The sequence below is a fragment of the Saccostrea cucullata genome, unplaced genomic scaffold (genome assembly GCF_032062105.1).
Source record: "Saccostrea cucullata isolate Sc308-1 unplaced genomic scaffold, CSIRO_AGI_Scuc_v1 ctg13071, whole genome shotgun sequence".
NCBI classification, from domain to species: Eukaryota; Metazoa; Mollusca; class Bivalvia; order Ostreida; family Ostreidae; genus Saccostrea; species Saccostrea cuccullata.
Genome location: NW_026928212.1, coordinates 5,775 through 16,416, shown reverse-complemented (window position 1 = coordinate 16,416; position 10,642 = coordinate 5,775). Strand labels below are relative to the sequence as shown.

Below are 10,642 nucleotides of genomic sequence, written 5' to 3'. Positions count from 1 at the left end.
AATGGAATTAATATTTTACTCTTGCAATTCTCATTACTCTTGCAATATCAATTGTAATATTTATTAAAATCACAATTCACCCCTTTTTTACTCAGAAATGTCTCTACCTCATTTGCCTATTCTATTTTTTACATCTATGACTCACTAAGCCACTGACAGAGAAGCCTCACTCGCCCACAAGCAACAGCAAAAGGATCGGTCAGAGACGCCACCTTTCTCTTACTTGGGTATCAAGATCTGCAACTTACTGCCAGCAAAGCTCTTTAAGACTACCCTTGATCATGATTGTCTTATTTTTTCCACAATAATGTCCATGCACTTATTATTTAAGTTAGACTTGTACATATATGTGATATATAAATCAAGATTAAAATGTATGTGATTGCAGATTACACAACAAACCAATAAATGTTTAAACAATAAAATACACAACAATTTTAATCTGTAATCAAGCATAAGAAAAAACTTTCACTGTCAAAAATACAACACTAGGTATATTTTTCTTATTTAACATTGAATTTGTGCAAAACAGTAGCAACTCAGATATTTCATCTCTAATAGCCCATCTCTGTTCAATTAATACATCCATAGGTTTGACTCTTTTAGATTCTTTATTTGTCCTAGTTCTTCTTAATTGCTCTGCCTTTCAGAGTGCTTTGATTTGAGAATGGCACTTTTGGTGTCCTGTTCTTTGAAGACATTCTCACATTCATCAGAACGAAACTTCAGCTTTCTAATTTCATAGATAGTATTTTCTTTAGAATAATTTTTTGTACTATGAAGACGTAATCAATATTTAAAACTGCTTTTTCTTGCTTCTTCTTCTCTTCATGCCAAGAAATTTTCAGCTCTGGAGAAGCACACCTAGCTCCTAATTTCTACAATAAACATAAAAATAAATACCCATTTGTCTATATATACATATTATATGTGTGCTTCCGGATTTATGCAATTGCATATATTAAATAGTAAAAACAAAATCTGAGTTGATTTTAAAATTATCATTTGACCAAGAGGAAACACAGCTCAATTTCGCTTAATAAAAAATTTACAGAAGACTACTAAAGATATGCCATTTTTTCAAATCTGGGTAATAAAGACAGATAATTATCTATAATTTCAGGCCAGCGAGCTACAGATTTCGAAGCATGTAAATTTGGGACTAATGATTTTTTTCACCATCTTTTTTTTTTTTGGAGCATTTTACCTGCTTGACCTTGAACATGTTGAGGTGCCCTTTTCTCTGCTCCTCCACACTAATTCTTTCATTTAGCAGCAAGATACTATGGATATTGTAAAAAGCTGTCATAAACAAAATATGAAAAATTAATAACAGGTGTGGCTCTCCATAGAAAGAATATACAAAAAAGGAGAAAAAATATACAAACATGGTATACTTATGACTAACATGACTACGGCAAGAAGATAACATTTTACACAATGACAAAAATTCTCTGTGTCATCTAGTTAAGTGAATTGCATAAAAAAAAACATATAATTATATGTATAGATCAAATTTATAGACGACAAAATATGATATGAAACATACATAATGGTACCGTAGTCCGAGCACATGGAATTTGAAGATTTACAAAGTTTCTTTCTTTCTTTTTTTTTTTTTTTTTTAGCAATTTACCAATGTATTTACCTGCTTGACCTTGAATATGTTGAGGTGCGCAGCCCTTTTCTTCATGTTCCTCCAAGATATTTTATTTAATGTAGCAGAAAGATACTATGGATAAAAAAAAAATATGAAAAATTAAAAGCAGGTATGGCATCTCGTAGAAAAAATATACAAACAGATGTATTTATGATATAAAGCAAGTAGATAACATTCATACAATAATAAAATCCTCAAACTTTGTGATCTAGTACATATTATGATATGTATTATATTAAATTTAGAGACGACAAAACATGATATGAAATGGGTGTACATACTCGGAACACATAGAATTTAAGAGTAAACTTAAATGCAAAGGTTAGCATCTACAGCATTTAACATGCAAGTTATTGGGATAATGAACAAGTGATTTAACATAAAGTAAAATATATTAACAACTTGCACTGTAGATAGCAAGTTTTTAAAGTGGACAACAAATGCAAACTTCCAGTAAATGGTGGCAATCTCATACACAATAAGTTGTACAACAAATGATTAGTTCGTACCTCATACTTGCAGTGTTTTCAATAAGATTTTCAATAGAAGGAAAAATAGATGGAATAGCAGGAAACCAGTCTCGGCGAGGGGTCTGGGGGCCGCCTATCCAGGGCAGAGCCCTGGTCGAAGCCCCCCGGCCGAAACGAAAATCAGCATTTTTGACTCATTTTCTTACCTCTCAGGCTATTAAAAAAGTACCATTTTTTCACATTCCTGTCATTATCAATTATCAAATTTTACCTTAAAAAGCCAATTAGAAAACATTTTTTACCTTTTCACAGATTTGTTTGACAGTTTTTTGACAGACTGAGTTTTTTTTCTTTTGTAAACTAAGTGTCTATATAAACATATAGACAACTTAAAAGTATGAAATTCTACTTTGTCTGTGGTAGAATATTATACTGAAAATTCTACATTTTGTCCCTTTCACATAAATTAGTCAGGCCTTTTATTCAAAATTCAAAAAAAAATTATTTAGTTAAAAATGTAATTTTTTTAACACTTGGTGATGTACAGTACCCTCCAAAAATTGAAATATTCTGCAATCTTAGACGTTTCATAAAATAATTTTAAAACTTATTTACTTTGGCATTTTCATTATGTACAGATTGTCAGAACAAAATAATTAAGAAAATGGAATTTGATACAAAATACTAGTACATTAAAACCTTCCCAAATGTGAAAATGATACTGTTCCTGTATTTCAAGAGATCTTACACGAATAAATGAGAATAATTTTTTTCATTTTCAGTTTGAGGAAATTCTGTAAGAATTTCTATGTCTGAGTCACGATTAAAATATTAAGACTTTTATTCGTAATTATTACGTCTTAGCTTAACACTTGAGATTTTCAGTTTGAGGAAATTCTGTAAGAATTCAACATTTTTCGTAAGGTCTTAAAATTATATTTATTTGCCGTTTTTTCACCGGGGAACCCCTCACTTAATATTAAGGCTGCCGCACAATCAATTTTCAATCGAAAATTATAAAGCACAAACAAATCTTTTTGGAAGGGACCATTCTTTATGCCTCTTAATGTATGTGATCTCAAACGCATGTGTTACAGCAGCAGCAGCACGTTTCTCCACGACTTCGCTCAAATATTCGTTGTCCGCGCCGCCATTGCATGACACGATCGATCTAATCAAACTTCCTTGAAAAAAGAGCGCACTCAAGGGAAGCTACTCTAAATCATGGAAATAGTTGCGATAAAATCTATGGATTTCACGTATCAGCCCCGGCGAAATCTTAATGACGGAAATTTCATAGCCGGCAAAATTTCTCGTACAGGTGGTTAATTTTGCCGGTTGCCGGCTCTTATTGAAAACACTGACTTGGTAGCCAAATATCTGGTCAAGTCACTTTCAGGAAGAGAGCCTCAGCAAGGTCAATGTTGATCATTCCCATAGCTACTTCAAACTTTTCTGGCACAATTTCTGAAAGAAAAGATGTATCTTGCAGGGATTTTTATTCAAACTAGGAATAATTCTCATGAATGTAAATATTTGAAAAGTTTATAGATGACCGATGAATACCAGACACAGAACAGAAAACTTGCTCGGGTCTTAAAATGGCTCAGGTGAGCTAAAATAAATCAATTCATGTGATTTTATTGATCTTATCAGAAAATTTAAGAAATCTTACTGTTGTGTTAATCTTCATACTGCTTTTGTCATTTCTTGTGAGCATTTGGATTCCTGTAAATAATGCATGCATAATTGTGCATCATAGAATGTGATAGCTATTTTTAATAATTCATGCTTACGTATTTAACGTAAAAAAATATGCATAGCTCAGAATCCATTGCTATTGTATTTTTAGGATAAGGAAAATAAGAATATAAACCTCGTATTGTCTACTTGGTATATAGCATTTCAAGTTGTTGCAATATTTTTTATACTCTTATGGTAAAAGATACAAGTTAATAAAAACATTGTTTGTTTATTTGTGATAATAGAAAATTTGAGCTGTATGGTTCTCACCATTTTCACAAGCTGTCAACATAGCCGGCGTTATGGGGAATCGTCTCAGGCACAGTCCACACTGCAACTATTTAAATAATCAAAATAAGTGCTCAATATATTCTTGAGTAGGCATTAAGAAATAATTAAATAATTTATTACATTCACTGTACAACACTCTCTGTAAATGCTGAACAGAGGAACACTTTAGTGACAAAAATTCTGAAACCAATCCCAAACGAGAAAATTCTGGTTAAAATCCATCTTTAAGTTAGATGGTTAAAAGTGTTAAATAATTATTACAAAATGTAAATAGCGCTTGCCCAAACGTTTTTACTGCCAGGCATTTTATGTGTACAGCCCAGACTAAGGAACAGTAACATTATCAGTAGCAGAGGCAATTATTCATTCAACACGTGTGTTCAAGGTGTTGAGGGGTGTTCAAGGACACATGATAAAATTTTGTACATTGTTCATACCGCTAAACAGGGTCGTAAATGTCTTCATCTTCTGTTAAACATAAATTCCATCCAAAGTTTATCATGCTTCTCCTTTTCGAGTAACTCTCTTTCGCCCCTTCCTCCCATACAACATCATGATCAAGTTCAACATGGCTGCGTGGAACTCTCCAAAAAATTGAATTTCGGCGCGGTGTGTTGTTTTTAAATAAATTGCTTTTCGAGCCCGACTTCGATCCCGATGTAATTGTACTACAGTGGTAGACTAAGTTATATTCCACAGTTTTGAAAAATCTACATAAGGGTAAATAAATAAAAATGAGAAATAAATAAATTAAAATGAATAGGGTGCATAAATATTTTTTTTTCAAAAATGTTTCAACATAAGTTTACATTAGGTATAAAGAATTATTTATGACATATTCAAAATACCAAAAATGTACTTAAACTTCAAGTATAAGCATATTTACTTTTACATGTCGATATTCTTAAACGGAACGTATAATTATCTCAATTAAACTATATTATTCTCGAAGTATTTTGCATTAAATATGATTATATTTATTTGAAAACTGTATTTAATTATATCACAATATATCTCATGTAAAATGTACCGTTATACATAAATTAAATTCAATACAAGGAATTTACTGGAGTAAACGAATTTATTAAATTATATTAAACGCGACTTTTCATGCAGTGCCAATGCAGAGCAAAATCATGCATATACTGTAAAAGCACAAATATTCGTTGGGGATTTAATTTCGTTTATTTCGTTGTTAACGACTATCAACGAAATTAAATCCTACACGAAATTTTTTATGACTTTAAATTAAATAGGGTTATTTTCTAAACAACGAAATTAAATCCCAACGAAACTATTTCTGATGGCAAATCAATTAAATTTTATGCCTACAAAAATTTGTGCTTCTACAGTATGCAGAAAGGGAAGGTTAAAAAACTATATTAACAATATGATGGATAATACTGGATAGGTCATGCATTTACATGTATATCTACCAGTCATTGTTATTTTTCCTATATAATATCAATTAACTTCCAAGATTAAAATGTTAAAAGCTTAATAACGATTAAAAAATAAACAACTGTTACAGACTTTTGGTACTCTTTCAATGAGGTAATTGTTGCCTCTCGTTCAAGGGCAAGATCAAAGATTTTAACAAGAGGCCCAGGGGCCACAGCGCTCACCTGAGCACATCGGGCTTGAATTTACCCCCCCCCCCCCCTTTCCAGGCATTCATCATTTGAACAAACTAGAATCTACACTACCTGAGGATGATTCCATATAAATATCACTAATCATAGCTTTGAAGTACTTGAAAAGAAGATTTTAAAAGGTTTCCCTATATATCCCAATGTAAAACTTGGGTCGGCCATTTTGGCCCCACCCTAGCCCCGGGGGTCATGATTTGAACAAACTTGAATCTACATTACCTGAGGATGATTCCACATGAGTTTCATTTTCCTGGCCCACTGGTTCTTGAGAAGAAGATTTTTAAAGATATTTCATATATATATTCCTATGTAAAAGTTGGGTCGGCCATTTTGGCCCCACCCTAGCCCTGGGGGTCATGATTTGAACAAACTTGAATCTACACTACCTGAGGATGATTCCACATGAGTTTCATCTTTCCTGGCCCAGTGGTTCTGGAGAAGAAGATTTTTAAAGATTTTTCCTATATATTCCTATGTAAAACTTGGGTCGGCCATTTTGGCCCCACCCTTGCCCCGGGGGTCATGATTTGAACAAACTTGAATATACACTACCTGGGGATGATTCCACACGAGTTTCATCTTTCCTGGCCCAGCGGTTCTGGAGAAGAAGATTTTTTTAAAATGCCATTAATTTTTAACAAATTCATGATTATCTCCCCTTGGAAAAGGGTGTGGCCCTTCATTTGAACAAACTTGATTCCCCTTTACCCAAGGATACTTTGTGGCAAGTTTGGTTGAAATCGGCTCAGTGGTTCTTGAGGAGAAGATGAAAATGTGTAATATTACGACAACGACGACGACAGACGACAGACAAATTTTGATCAGAAAAGCTCACTTGAGCCTACGGCTCAAGTGAGCTAAAAAGTAGGTCAAACTTCAAGATCAAGGTCAAAAATCTTAGTGTATTTAGAAAGGTCTTGACTCACATATAATATAAGTTTTAATATGAAAGCCCCACCTCTTCTCATTCAAAAGTTATGGCCAATTTTAAGTTGTTTCTTTTTTAAGAAGGTCAAACATCAAGGTGATGAGTTCAAAAATTGGTGTCTTTAAAAAAGATCTTAAATTGTCACATTCAACACACAGGTTTGATATGAATTAAAGCCTCCTCTCTTCTCAACTTGAAATGTCATGATCAAGGTTCTTTTTTGAAAAGTAGGTCAAACCTCAAGGTTATTATAGTCATGAGAGAAAAAATCATAGAGTTCTTGTCAAAAATAATATACATATTTTCATATGTGAGACATGAAAGCCCCATCCCTTCTCATTCAGAAGATATGACCAGGTTTGAAGTGGAGACAGCTGATAAACTGTCAGACTGACAGACGGACAGACAATGGAGATTTAATGTGACTTCCCTCACCTTTGTGAAAGTGGCAGACAAGAACGTCCAGGCAAAACTATTTTGATTGATTCTACAGAATATTTCACTGATATGGAGATGTCGATCACCACTGCCGGTAAAGGGCCGGGATGCAAAGAACGAGTGCACTTATGGGCCCCGGTAAAATGTGAAAAAATAAACATTCAAATTAAGCAAAATTTTTCATCCCAAATCATTAATTGATATCTAAACCATAAGATTCAACAAATTTTACTGCTGAAATTCACGTATATACAAAGAACAAAACCATAGCATGCAACAGGGGTCAACCGACATTTGTGATTTTCTATAGTTAATCGAGAATGGTAAGTATTACTATGAGCCTAACTTTGTACAAACTTGTGCGAATGACAAAAGACGCATAATACATTTTATAAACATTGTGTGAAAGTTGGAAATTTGTACACGATTAGGCTGGTAGTTAAAATACTAAAAATGTACAAAAAGTACAATGTTTTTCCTATAGCAAGTGAGAGGTATTTACCTGTATGACCCATGTTGAACCCACTTGTGGAATAAATTATTTAAAATACTGATAGTCACGTGAGTTCTACCCAGGTAAACATTCCCCAAAGGTGCTCACTGTAAAACATCGGCATGTTTTTTTTATCATTTAGTCAAAATTGCGCCGCTTAGAAATATTTTTATGTATATCTATATTTAAGATTACGGTAGGGTAAAGAGAGTTTTGCGCCACTCATAAAAGTGTCAGACATTTTTAACATTTATGCAAGACAATGAAACAGGTATTGAAAGCCACCTAAACACTCCTTTTAGATTTCAAATTCATTTTATTGTATATATTTTTTCAAATGCAATAGAACCGATTTCTTAGTTTGATTATTATGGCTACACAGGCAACTACAGAAGTTCTTTCAATTTTTTAAAACAGATATAGCACAAAAAAGTTACATTCCACAAACGCGCCCGACTATGATCCGGCCACCATCAGATTGTTCAAGATCTCTTCGCCTTGATTTACATAAACGAACTAAAAGAAGGTTCGGTTCGACTTTTCCGGATTTTTAGGGTGTCCATATAGGCATTTAAAAATAGTCAAATGTTTCAAATCCATGCTGATTTTGGTGATGATTATCGTGCTTTTTAATTAAAAGTATGCACTAGTATATAACTATTTCCAAAAGATAACGATTTGGTTATATATTCTAAAGTAAAATGGCACATGAAAAGGGCCCATTAAGCATTGCTTAAGTGCACTTGTCCTTTAGGCCCATGCTCGGCACTTACAGCCTTTGAGCAGGGAGGGATCTTTATCCTGCCACACCTGCTGTGAAACGGGGCCTCGATTTATACGGTCTCATCCGAAGAACCACCCCATTTAGTCGCCTTTTAAACAGGCAAGGGGGTACTGAGGACCTATATCTAACCTGGATCCCCATGGGGCCAAAACTATTTTGAATATTTTCTTTAATATTAAGTTTCTACAAATTTAAAATTACTGTCAAGCTCATTTAAAAGGTCTACTAGACCAATTAAGTCCATTGTATATAATTTTAGTTATGCCATAATTGAGGGATGGTCAATATAATTATTCATATTTTGAAAAACTGTTTACAGGGTAACCGGCACACATACAGACAGATGGAGGGACAATGGACAAATAAGTCAAGATCTTGTGGTCTAATCAGTTAGAAGAAGAGCCATGTTACACAGATTGAGACCTGTTTGTAAACAGTCCCGTACAAAACAGTCCGGGCAGCTTGGACACGGCTCACGCACGGATTCCGTCTCCAGAAACCCGTGCTTTAGCAGGTGGAGAGCTGCAAATTTTGTCTTATACTCGGCACTTACAGGGCCATTGAGCAGAGAGGAGTCTTTTTCTTGCCAGCATCTACTGTGACATGGGATTTCGCTTTATACAGTCTCATCTAAAGACCGGACTCCCATCCCACAATGGGATACGAACACGCGACGTTAGGTTTGACTCCTTACTCCACACCTCTACAGCAGACACTCTAACCATTGTGCCACATGGGCGTCTTCAATAGTGTATAAGAAGTCTGTGCATCTGATTATTTATTTATTTTCTTCTCAACTTAATGTGTACTGTATTTTTTAACTAAGTACATGTATGTAAGGGCCATCCGCCCGATGGCTGATATTTGGTGTCTCGGGCCACTCTCCATATGAGTGAAAAATTCTCGAGAGGAATGTTTGACAACTTAAAACAATTAACCACACAGATTTGAGAATTTTATATTAACAATATAATAATGGTAAACATTATAAATAATTACAGCTGATTGATATGTAAATAATCAACTCTGCATATTGTACAGTTTGTCTGCATTATACCAGGGACATATATACTCTGATACTAGTACATAGGTCCCTGATAATACATTATAATTATACAGTGCAAAGTTTCCAAGTTTGACTTTTGTTCTTGATGAGGTCCCCTATATATATACAGCTATACACCCTTAAAATGTGGATCTATATGTATGCCAGGCCAGGATGACCTTTCATTATTTACTCTGATTGGACAGTATCTATGTGCACTCACTAGACCTACCGGAAGTCCAATTTTCACCCAAAATGCCAATACACGTCAATATTTAATTTGTAGATTCACATTAAAACTAAAAAATGTGACAAATGGTACCTAATATACACGAGCATACATGCGAACAAGTATTTCCAAGTGTTAGTACCAGTCTAGCTATAAATCTCTGTTTTGCTGCAGGCCAACAATGGCGTCAAGAATGTTCGACTACTCACTTCGAGAATTGTTTTCCACAATAACCCCTATAAAGTAATAAACTGATGAATATAACTACTTCAATATAAACTTACCTCGCCCAGAAGAAATCTTCTTCTGTGCAAGATGTCTTGAAGAATGCAGTGAAAGCGCTGAGTAGATGCAATGCAGAAGCAATGACAATAGTGACCGATATTGACAAAATGGCAATTTCAATCTGACCTTATAACCCAGGTCACGTGATCAAAGTTAGACAGTCTCCCATGCAGAGCGTAGTGATTTTGGAAGATCTAACCTAATTCTATGAAAAGAAAGGTGCGATATGCAATGTAATCCCCCCAAAAATATAAAATTCTAAATCTACCCCTCTCGGGAACCAATGTATGAATTAAAACGTTTATATTTTAAATTGTCATGTATATGAAAATACGCGAAACTTGGATAATCTAGTTGTTATATTATTAAAAAATTAAACAACCATACAAACTGTTGCATGATATAGTTACCTGGCAAACCACGAAGTAACCGGGAAGGGGGGGGGGGGGCAAGAAGGTCTTCAGCTTATTTTCTTTACAATATGTATAGCTCTTTTCCCCAACATGTTCATTGAAAGGCACAAGTTTATGAACCCGGCCCACATCCCAACTTTTAGTTTTATCGTTATTAAATTCAGTATGGCTATATGATATATCAAAAATAGTAACAGTTGAAAATGTAAGT

General features: G+C 34.1%; 2 long non-coding RNA genes across 2 annotated transcripts; both read right to left on the bottom strand.

Annotated features, from left to right (window-relative positions):
- Positions 1-768: 768 nt before the first annotated feature.
- LOC134276787 (uncharacterized) lies at positions 769-1,727 on the bottom strand. Its single transcript, XR_009994118.1, has 3 exons — positions 1,649-1,727; positions 1,208-1,302; positions 769-878 (listed from the first exon to the last, which is right to left on the bottom strand). It is a non-coding gene; the product is annotated as an uncharacterized LOC134276787 (long non-coding RNA).
- Positions 1,728-3,518: 1,791 nt separating this feature from the next.
- Positions 3,519-4,261, bottom strand: LOC134276786 (uncharacterized). Its single transcript, XR_009994117.1, has 3 exons — positions 4,144-4,261; positions 3,806-3,858; positions 3,519-3,597 (listed from the first exon to the last, which is right to left on the bottom strand). It is a non-coding gene; the product is annotated as an uncharacterized LOC134276786 (long non-coding RNA).
- Positions 4,262-10,642: the final 6,381 nt, after the last annotated feature.